Here is a 12,218-nt window from a genome sequence, read left to right as displayed (position 1 = left end):
TTCTTGACACACTCAAACCGGTGCACCTGGCACCTACCTACTACTATACCCCATTCGAAGACAGTTAAATATCTTGCCCATTCAATCCATGTCTCAATTGTCTCAAGGCTTAACAATCCTTTAACCTGTCTCCTCCCCGTCATCTATACTGACTGAAGTGGATTTAACAGGTGACATCAATATGGAAACATAGCTTTCACCTGGATTCACCTGGTCTATGTCATGGAATGACCAAGTGTTCCTAATGTTTTGTACACTCGGTGTACTATCAGAGTGGATGGAACGGTAAGTAAGTTATTTCCTTATCTTGTCACTAACAGAATAGAGGCTACGTGTCTTCGACCTCCCAGCCTTGCTGTGCTCAAGTCACCTCTGAGGAGCCGCGATCATCAGACAGCCAGTTCTATCCCACTCTCTCTCAGACAAGTCTCTTAAATCACCGTCACGTCAAGGCTGTGAATAGCGGACCAATAAGCTCAATTAACACCCAAATACTCTGAATCCATGCCCTTCTGGCCACCCGTCACCACCTTCCCGGGGCGGCTTCTCGGTTCTCAGCACATAAGAGAGCACCGCCAGCCCCCGGACCCTAGCCACAACTCCCCAGCCCCATCCCCCATGTCACACACACAGCCCCCCTCAACGCCCTGGTCACACACACTGACACAGCCCACCTATTTATACATCACAACCTGGCAGCGTACATGGGGAAAACAAGGCCACTCTACTATTTGTGTATGTCCAGTACTCCTTTTTCAATCATCACTTTGATGTCTAGGGAGATAAAAGGACATCAGGTGACTTCAGCTATATCTGAGGGTTTCTGTGTAGTGAAAGGTTGACAGACAGGCCAACAAGCCAATCACGTCGCGATTGAATTACATAATTTGCCCCCACTCCCTTCCTATTTGTGTAAAAGTCTGGAGGACTAGGCCATGGCAATCAATGCAATCAGTGTTCTCACAGATCCTGTGAAGGTCCTACGAGTCTCCCTGAGTCTCCCCGAGTCTTACAGAAGAGGTACAATGGCATAGAGAAAGATACTGTATCAGTGTAACCTCACAGTGTAATCTCTCGTGGTTGTTGATAACTGTAGCCTAGCACCATCTCCAACTGGAGGAAAAGGGCAACAGTGTGGCAAGGGTGTAAAGGGGTAGAGGACAGAGGGAGAGATCGGCTGGAGGACAAGCAGCGGGTGGGACGGCATCTATCTTTGAACCCCCTTCTCACCCCCCCACTTCTGCCCCTTAAGGATTACCAGCAAGTTTGACAGGCCAAACAAGTCCTATTAATAAACTGTGTGTGTGTGTGTGTGCTTGTGTGTGTGTGTATTTGTGTGCACACACATTGTGTGAGGTGGAGGTTTGTATGTACATGTGCATGAGGAAGGGCTTGGTTACAGAGTCAAATGACATAGGGACCCATGATTTGTGCTCACGTGTTTCTATACTGGACTAGACTCTCAGGTCCTTACACTATCAATGGGGGTAGAGGGCACCTGCCACCAACATTTCCTGGAGAGGAAAGTGCGCTGTTTCCAATCCATATCTTAAAACTTGATAATTAATTGAGAATCAACTATCATATTATAGAGTAACAACAGTAAGAGGATCAACATGCATGTACATCGTATGACTGAATGGCACATGGGCAGCATAGATTATTTTAATGAATATTATACAGTGCCTTCAGAAAGTATTCAGAAAGTTATTCATGTCACGGCTTTCTTCCTGGGAAGGAGAGGCAGACCAAAACACAGCGTGGTTGAAGTTCATGGTTCTTTAATAAGAGACACTTAACATGAACAAACTACAAAACAATAAACGTGGCAAAACCGAAACAGCCCTATCTGGTGCAGCAAACACAAAGACAGGAAACAACCACCCACAAATCCCAACACAAAACAGGCTACCTAAATATGGTTCCCAATCAGAGTTAATGACTAACACCTGCCTCTGATTGAGATCCATATCAGGCCAAACATAGAAATAGACAAACTAGACACACAACATAGAATGCCCACCCAGCTCACGTCCTGACCAACACTAAAACAAGGAAAACACAAAAGAACTATGGTCAGAACGTGACAATTCATACCCCTTGACTTATCTTGTTGTGTTACAGCCTGAATTGAACATGGATTAAATCAAGTTTTTCTCTCTCACCGATCTACACACAATACCCTACAAGGAAAACATGTTTTTAGAAAATGAAATGATGAAATACAGAAATAACCATTTACATAAGTATTCAGACCCCTGAGTCAATACATGCTATAATCACCTTTGGCAGCGATTACTAATGTGTTGCATTGGATCTGCCCCAAACATAACTTCTTTGTATTCAGGACAAAAAGTCAATTGCTTTGCAAAATTTTTTGCAATACTTCTTTAGTGTATTGTTGCAAACAGGATGCATGTTTTGGAATATTTTTATTCTGTACAGGCTTCCTTCTTTTCACTCTGTCAATGAGGTTAGTATAGTGGAGTAACTACAATGTTGTTTATCCATACTTAGTTTTCTCCTATCACAGCCATTAAACTCCTGCTTTAAAGTCACCATTGGCCTCATGGTGAAATCCCTGAGTGGTTCGCTTCCTCTCCCTCAACTGAGTAAGAAAACATGCCTGTATGACAAAATCCTGGGAAACATGGGACCAGGGACGATGAGGAACAGGGAGTGGCTGAAGGAGGCCAGACAGAGCTTGCCGCAGAGTCTTATTCTGAGCACACACCGTGCATGCGGCAACGAAGGCTGAGACATCAGGAACCATAGCGGGCCACCGGAAGCATTGTCGGAGGAAGGACAGGGTTCGATGGGAGCCAGGGTGACAGGTAAGCCTGGATGAATGAGCCCATTCCAGGACCACTAGGGGCCAGGAACTGTACAGGCGAGAGAGGGCATCCGGCTTCACCGAGACATTCAACATTTTTATGGTCAGTCCACACCAAAAATGTTTGTTCTGCCCCTTATAGCCAGTGCCTCCACTCCTCCAGCGCAATCTTGACCGTCAGAAGTTCCGGATTCCCTACGTCATAGTTTCTCTCCGCAGAGTTGAGACGATGGGATAGGAAGGCACAGGGGTGAAGCTTTTGGTCCTGGACAGACCGCTGGGACAGGACGGCCCCCACTCCAGCGCCGGAAGCGCCAACCTCAACCACAAACTGACGGGACGGGTCCGGATGGATGAGGGTTGGATGTGGGTTGGATGTGGGTTGGGGCTAATCCACCACTGCTCTCACCTTTTCAGGATCCATCTGAACATTCCCCTCAGCGATGACGTATCCCAGAAAGGAGATAGTAGACCGGTGAAACTCGCACTCCTCTGCTTTCACGAACAACTGGTTCTCCAGGAGGCGCCGAAGGACGTGTTCTTGGGCAGAATGGGAGAAAACAAGGATGTCGTAGAGGTAGACAAACACAAAATGATTCAACATGTCATGGAGCATATTGTTGACCAGGGCCTGGAAAACAGCGGGAGCGATAGTGAGCCCAAACGGCATGACCAGGTACTCATAGTGTCCACTTTCAATGTTGAAAGGCGTCTTCCACTTGTCTCCTTCGCGAATCCAAACTAGGTGGTAGGCATTCTGAAGTTCCAACTTGGAAAATATGGTTGCCCCTTGGAGAGAAGTGGAGTTGTAGGGTGTAATGATTCTTAACAGTGATGTCATTGAAGCCCCGGTTGTCAATACTTGAACGCAGGGTCTCAACCTTATTTTCCATAAAGAATAACAATGCACCGGCAGGGGAGGCAGAAGGGCAAATGGTCCCAGCAGCCAGAGAGCCCTCAATGTACTCCTCCATGGCCTTGTTCTCAGGGCCAGACAGGGAATATAGCCGGCCTCGAGGCGGTGTGGTGCCCGGGAGGAGGTCAATAGTACAATCGTAGGGATGATGGGGAGGAAAGGAGGTAGCACGAGCCTTACTGAAAACCTCCAGGAGGTCCTGGTACTCTGCGGGAAATGCAGAGTAATCCGAGGCATTTTAGAGTGTGGGGCCAGTAACCGACAGGTTGCCAGATCAAATCCCTGAGCAGACTGTCAAAAATCTGTTGTTCTGCTCCTGAACAAGGCAGTTAACCCACTGTTCCGAGGCCGTCATTTAAAATAAGAATTTGTTCTTATTAAGTACTAGGGGGCAGAAAAAAACGTTCCCGTTCTCAACGGGATATTTTGTCAGGAAAAGATGCTAGAATATGCATATAATTTACAGCTTTCGATAGAAAACACACTTTCCAAAACTGTAAAGATATTGTCTGTGAGTATAACAGAACTGATATTGCAGGCGAACGCCTGAGAAAAATCCAATCCGGAAGTGCCCCAGGTTTTGAAAGCGCTGCGTTCCAATGACTCCCTATTCGGCTGTGAATGTACCATCAACGAGCTTACGCTTTCTACGTATTCCCCAAGGTGTCTACAGCATTGTGACGTAGTTGTACGCATTTCTGTTGAAGAATAGCCGTAGCCGGCCACATTGCATAAGTGGTCACATGGTGGCTCCGAGAGAGATTCTCGCGTAAAATACAGAGGTAGCCATTACTCCAATCGGTCCTAGTGAAAAACGAATTGTCCTGACGGATATATTATCGAATAGATATTAGAAAAACACCTTGAGGATGGATTCTAAACAACGTTTGCCATGTTTTTGTCGATATTATGGAGCTAATTTGGAATATTTTTCAGCGTTGTGGTGACCGCAATTTCCGGGCAATTTCTCCACCAAACGTGAAGAACAAACGAGCTGTTTCGCCTACAAAAATAATATTTTGGGAAAAAATTAACTTTGGTTATCTACCTGGGAGTCTCGTGAGTGAAAACATCCGAAGTTCATCAAAGGTAAACGATTTAATTTGATTGCTTTTCTGATTTCCGTGACAAGGTTGCCTGCTGCTAGCAAGGCATAATGCTATGCTAGGCTATCGATAAACTTACAAATGCTTGTCTAGCGTTGGCTGTAAAGCATATTTTGAAAATCTGAGATGACAGAGTGATTAACAAAAGGCTAAGCTGTGTCTCAATATATTTCATTTGTGATTTTCATGAATAGGAATATTTTCTAGGGATATTTATGTCCGTTGTGTTATGCTAATTAGTTTCAGGCAATGATTATGCTCCCGCATGCGGGTTTGGGAGTCACAAAAGGTTTTAACTGACTTGCCTAGTTAAATAAAGGTTAAACATTTTTTTTAAAAACCAGTAGGAGGACGTCCCATTGGAGGCTGCGTCACCTTAAGGCATTGTGAGTGGCAGAACGGGCTCCAATCAATAATGGGCTTGTGCCTCTGGAGCCATGAAAATCCCAAAACAACAGGGATGTGAGGAGATTCAATGAGGAGAAGCTGTATGGACTCACTGTGATTGCCTGATACCCCCAGGTTAATGGGAACTGTGCTGTGCGTGACTCTGCCAATGGATCATTCGTCCAGTGCTCTGGCATCCATTGGAACGGAGGAGTTGTGTGGAGATACCTAGCTATACCAGAGTAGTGTCCATAAAACTCTCATCAGCCCCAGAGTCAATGAGGAGAGATTTAGACCGGTCACCCTACAACAGGATAACATGAAAAATATTTTTGGACCTTTATTTAAGTAGGCAAGTCAGTTTAGAACAAATTCTTATTTTCAATGATGGCCTAGGAACAATGGGTTAACTCCCTTGTTCAGGGGCAGAATGACAGATTTTTACCTTGTCAGCTCAGGGATTCGATCTTGCAACTTTTTGGTTACAAGTCCAACACTCTAACCACTGGGCTACCTAATAGGAGTTAGAAAATTCCCAGTCTGGCCCACCAGCGTACTCGTACTTTCTGATGAGCCGGGTGTTTTACTGGGTAGGTGGCTATGAAATGCCCCGCAGCACCACAATACCGACAATTGTTGGAGCTCAGCCTACATGACCGTTCCTTAGGCGATAATCTAGCTCTGCCCAGTTGCATCGGCTCTGGAGTGAACAAGTTGCCCATCTCCGATGATTCCAGAGGGATCGCGAGTGGCTTCAGCTCCTCTCGGAAGTACACACGTCGGGGACTTCTGGACCTCTTCGGAGATGAACAAGCAGCAGTGGATGGGCAAGTGTGACCGAGACCAGACCTCCTCACCCTCCTGCGTTCCCGTAGACGCCCATCAATCCTAATGGTTAAGGCAGTGAGGGGATCGAGGTCCAAAGGTAACTCCCGAGCTGCGAGCTCGTCTTTTATCTCCTCCAACAGTACATGAAGGAAGGTAACGAACAGGGACTCCTGATTCCAGGCACTCTCGCCGGCCAGCGTGCGAAAATCTACTGAGTAGTCTGCCACACTACAGGAGTCTTGATGTAATCCAAGTGGTTTTCGGCTGCCTCTCTCCGGGATACCAGAGAATCAAACACCTTCCTCACCTCTGCCATGAAATCTCCCAGATGAAGGCAAATGGCGGATTGTTGCTCCCAAACTGCTGTAGCCCAGGAGAGTGCCTTTCCAGACATTAGCGTAAAAAATGAGGGAGCATGGGAAAAGAAACGCCCTGCAGGTTCCAGGATCCCCAGCATAACGCTCCGGAGGAGGTAAGCGAGGTTCTCGAAAGCCGGGGTAAGCTTTAAAAAACCACCACTGGTAGGGGGATTACTGAGCATCTGGGAGGTCTCCGTTGTGGCATGCTGCCTGTGAGATCGTCCACGGAATTGCTCCAGTAAAGTCTTGAAACGCTGGTCGTGACGGTCCGCCAGCGAATGGAGCCCTTCCATTAGGTTCTGAAGTAGCTCCTCATGTTTTCAAATGGTGGCTCCCTGCAGGGAGACAGCGAGACGGAGCCGGTCCGAGTCTGCTGGGTCAGTCAGGGCCAGTTAGTACTATAATGACACAGGGCGAGACCCCGACTCAGACACCGGAGGCAGATGGTTTGAGTCACTGATAATTATTGAAAAGGGGCAGGCCAGAGGCAGGTCGAGGACAGGCAGAAGTTCATAAACCAGGTCAGAGTCCAGAAGGTACAGGGCGGCAGGCAGGCTCGAGGTCAGGGCAGGCTGAATGGTCAGGCAGGCGGGCGGGTACAGTGTCAGGGCAGGCAAAGGGTCAGAACCGGGAGGACTAGAAAAACAGGAGCACGGACAACACGCTGGTTGACTGGCAAACAGACAGAAGACACTGGTATAAATACACAGGGAATAACGGGAACAAACGGGAGACACCTGCTGAGGGGTGGAGACAACCACAAGACAGGTGGAACTGTTCAGGGTGACAATTATTGCACACAGAGTCCATGAAATGTATTATGTGACTTGTTAAGGAAATTGTTACTCCTGAACTTATTTAGGCCATAACAAAGGGTTGAATACCTACTGACTCAAGACATTTCAGCTTTTTATTTTTCATGAATTTGCAACAATTTTGAAAAACACAAATCCACTTTGACAATATGAGGGTATGTGTGTTGGCTAGTGATACAAAAATCTAAACACAATCTATTTTAAATTCAAGCTGTAACACAACAAAATGTGGAAAAGTCAAGTGGTGTGAATATTTTCTGAAGGCCCTGTAGTATAATACAGAATCTGTTTAGTTGGGTCTGTTTGTCATATGTCATATGTCTCAGTATAAAAGGCAACCATTTTGCATTGTCCAAACCTCTAGAACCACTGCATTCATCCTCATCCACTGCATTTATCCTTAGTTTCCCCTGCCATAATCAACACATGTGTCTGCCACAAGGCGCTGGTTGTGAGGTGTGTAAGGATAAACCTGGGCTTACTTGGGACAGCTAATAGGCTCATCCATCATGGAGAAATGAGACAGGCTCCCCGTCTCTCTTCTCCACCACTAGTCCTCTCCATCTCAAATCCGCCAGCCACTAGTCCGACTGCAGCCAACTACTGTGCCCAAAAGTACATGCTTCAGGGGAATTTATTTGGAAGTTCTGGAAGTTCTGTTACCAGACCAGGGTGTCTTTCTTTCTTATTTTGAGTGAACAAGGGGGCCTTCATACTGAACATAATTTATCCAGTGTCTTGTTTCGGGGGAATAACTCCAGAAATTAAGCGGAGGGAGAAAAAGGGTCACTGTGGTTTTGAAACCTTACAAACCTCAAGCCTCCCTGAGCACTGTATGCACGAAGCTAGAGGGTCTTGGGGGCTCCTATTCATTTCTTGCCCCGCTTCGACGTGGATGAAAACAATAATCAATCAATGGAGCCATTAAGGGAACATTACACATTGTTCCCCTGCGCGATAATTTGTTGCCGGTGGAATTTGAACATTTTATATGCATCGTTTGAGGTGGTGACAGCTTGCTGTGAGATTATACAGGGTTTGTGTACTGTAAATCCTATTTGCACTGTCAGTAGCCATGAATATTCTGGACTTGAAAAACATATCACCTCTTCTACATATGTTGAGCTGTAAGGAAAATACAAATTGGGTCGTGAGCAAAAGACACATTTCTGTTGTCTGCAAGATAATGGAAAGAAAAGTATTATTGTTCAGTGCAACCGAGTGCTTGGACATGGGTCAAACATCTTCACTTTAGTGAGGGACACAACATGATTATGCTAGGATGAAAACACTCCGATTTATTACAATTTTACAAGCAGTCTGTGTGAACCTCTCATGACTCAAAGAACTGTGGTACAGTATGTGTTCACGTTTTGATGTATCCAGAGGACCCAGTCTTGAGTTTTTCATGCTTCCACTAGTCTCTTAGACAAAGTGTTTAATCTCTTTGAGTACACGCACATCACACGCGCATCGGCAGACACATGCATGTCAATGCACGCACGCCGAGCGCACGCATAAGCACACACATAGACAGGATATGCATAACCCTCACACACACAAAATCTGCCGAGGAAAAAGACCCCTTTGATTTGGTCCAAAGTGCTGTACCTCGAACTCTGCATGTTTTCCTTAAAGCAGGAAAATCATAAAAAGCCCAGGTTCCTAAATTACTGTCACTCAAAGGGCTCCTTTCTCCTTCTCTTCCACCTCTAGTCCCCAGCCCCCAGACTCTGAGTCTTTCCCCCTTTCCACCGGCAGCAATGGGGTCTTTCTCTTGTTCCTGGTGCTGGCGCTGTTGTATAAACACACAACCTCCCTCATACAAAGGCTCAATTCTTCTCCTTAATGTTTAAAAATGGATACAAAGAGAAACTTGTATGATAATTTTTAGCATATGTTGGTGGGGGCCAAGTCAGACAGTGTTATGCCTTGTTCTTAAAAAGTGTCAAAAAGTTTGGAGCAGAAGAAGTTTGTGTTTTATTCAAGACCAGGCCTATGTCATCTGAATAGAATCTGAGTCGCAGTTTGTGTTTCAACGTGCCTAGATATTTCAGGTTCGGGAAACTCTGCATCTCAGAGTCATATTCTTTGATTTGTGTTGACAGGGAATGCTAGATAGTGCTGCTACATCTAGTTTGGGTGACATGGAGGGAGGGAAACTTGGAGAAAACCAAAAACAACTACAAAACCACAAAGATGAACAGAGTCACTATGCTGATGGGAAGTCTGACAGTCTATATTAACGTCTTCATCTTTGAGTCTCTGATATTTACGATGGTCCGATTTTGATTTGTAGTATCGTAACGTTACCCAAAATACAGTATAGTATAACGGAGAGAATGCAGCCCAACCCAGGAGTTGGAACATGCCTGAGATGGCACTGATATCCCTCCTGCTATGTGATCGCCTGCTGATAGATTGTGGATCACTTTACAGACACTGTGCCTGTGAGCATTACCATAGAGCAACCACAGGCCTCCTCAGAGAAAGCTAGCAGAGAGCTAGCATCAACCATGGCTGCAGAGGTTAAGCGTAGGGCCAGCAGTTTTTCCAGACCACATGACCTGACCAGGAAAGACTCTTAAACGTAGCCGAATACAGGCTGTGACTGCTTGAGCCCTGAAAACCAACCAAGGACAGGGATGAGATTAAAGATGGGCTGACACAAAGAAAAAGGGTTAAAAGGATAATAATAATAAAAGGGTGAGTGAAATTAAATGTGATAAAATAACTAGAGACAACAAACACCTCAAGGTTTAATGTGAGACTAAATCAGTTCATTCTCTGAAGAGGAGAAATCCCTTGTTGACACACCACAACTTATATCTCTACCTTTGCAAATATCCCAAATGAATATATTCCAATATTCCCGAATGTGGAACAATACACAGCGTTAACTGACGACTTGTGTGTTCGTTCCAAAGTATGGACACCTATGATTGGCAGCACACTCCCACCATTAATAAGGGGTTCGTTCTTCTAGGTGTGAGAGTATAAAGCACACATTCAGTGGCAGCCAACGGACACAGGGTATTCTGGTTGCATGGGGACATATAAAATCTACTTTCGACTGTTTCTTCTGTCCCAAAGCCTGCTGGATGCTTTCGTCTAGTCGCACCTCATCCTTGTCCTTCAACCCTGCTCCTGGAAAAAGTAAAACGTTTAATATGTGTACCTGAATTTCTTTCCTCTGACTTGTTCCAGTGTTTGTATGACTGATTATTGAAACCTCCACATCAAACCCACTATTGACAACCACAGTTACGGCATACAGGATTGCCACACAGACATTGCTATACAGAAAGCCTTTATTCACGAACTTGTTGGTTTCCCTATGGCTAGTTATGCTGTAGTCCACTTATCTGCAGGACACTATGTATACAGTACATAAATCTCTCATGCTTATAGAAAAGGCAGAACCCCTCGTCCCTCAACACACATACACCCTCACACACACACACACACACACACACACACACACACACACACACACACACACACACACACACACACACACACACACACACACACACACACACACACACACACACACACACACACACACACACACACACACACACACACACACACACAGACAGACAGAGAGAGAGAGAGAGAGAGAGAGAGAGAGAGAGAGAGAGAGAGAGAGACACACAGGCACACACACTTTCATCAAAGGAGAGGAAACTGCTGCACCGGCACAACATGGCCTCGCCTGTTCCTAAAACATATCCATCATAAGCCATTGTAGTTCAGAGGTGTCTTCATTTGGAAAGTCCCTTGAGCAGTGACCCCTCATGTTGAACGCGTCAAGGTGTTCAATCTGTTAGTAACTGTCTAACTAACCGCTCAGAGAACAGACCAGGGCTTTTTGAGGCTTGTGTGTGCGGTGAGGGAGGTCTAGTGTAAAGCATGTAAGAGAGTTCCTCAGACCCTCAGACCCTCATCCCCTCCTCCCATACACACCACCATAGAGGTAGAGGGAGATAGAGCACCCCTATAACATACTGTACACCACAGGAAGCAGATCTCAGAGATAACAGTGGGCTAAAAGGCTGCAGTTTCAGGTTTCCTTGGCGTAGCATTGCATATCATGGTCTGGTTTTCTACACGCATATGATACAATAGACCTACAGTATACAAAGAAAGTCTGGATACGCACCTGAGAGAAACAGAGAGCCAAAGAGTCAATGAGAGAGGAAGGGAAGCAAGACTTGCTCAAATCCTGACCACTCTGTGTGTTAAGGTGACAGAGGTCAAGCTTATGACAGACTAAAGTGTCTATCCAATAGATATGTCACTCTGTGGTCTATGCTGTTTAGGTGAGTGGGCCCTACAGCTCCGTGTGTCTATGTTAAACCTTCCTGTCAGAGATAGGATCATATCAACGCTGCCCAATATTCAGTCACGGCTCAGGTTGTCATCAGGCCAGACACCCACTTCAGTCTTGACGAGTTAAACCCTCCTAACAGTATAGCTATACCAGAAGCTATACTTTGTAGCAAGGAATTTCCAAGATCTCCCCTTGTCGGTACAGGATATAAACAGCATGGTGGTTATAAGCCTATCCAGCACGGTGTCAAAGCTCATTTGCAAGACTCTCCTTCCACTGATTGGTTATCAAGTGGGCTCATTGCTGATCATAAAGTTTGACAAACTGTGGTCACCTGGTCTCTTGTCTCCAATGGTTAAATCGCTCAAAGTCTCCTTGCGTCTCCGCCTTCCATTGAAATGTAGTGTATAGTACTGTTCTGTACTGTTAGTATGATCACTTCAAGTAGTTTCTGGCAGAGCTGTACTGTAAGTGCTACGTATGGCTGAGAGAGAACTCCATACAGAGACATCTGTGTATCTCAGTTAAGGAGATTATATGCCGCTGCGCAGGCTGGAGACTTTTACAGAGTCCGAATACCTAATTTGCTTCCTTGGGTGTTTTGTCCTGGCTGGATGTATGCCCGGGCTCCTTTGATT

This window comes from Oncorhynchus keta, chromosome 1 (assembly GCF_023373465.1).
Source record: "Oncorhynchus keta strain PuntledgeMale-10-30-2019 chromosome 1, Oket_V2, whole genome shotgun sequence".
In the NCBI taxonomy this organism is placed as follows: domain Eukaryota; kingdom Metazoa; phylum Chordata; class Actinopteri; order Salmoniformes; family Salmonidae; genus Oncorhynchus; species Oncorhynchus keta.
The sequence above is the reverse complement of the archived record's forward strand: the minus strand, read 5'-3'. Positions refer to the sequence as shown.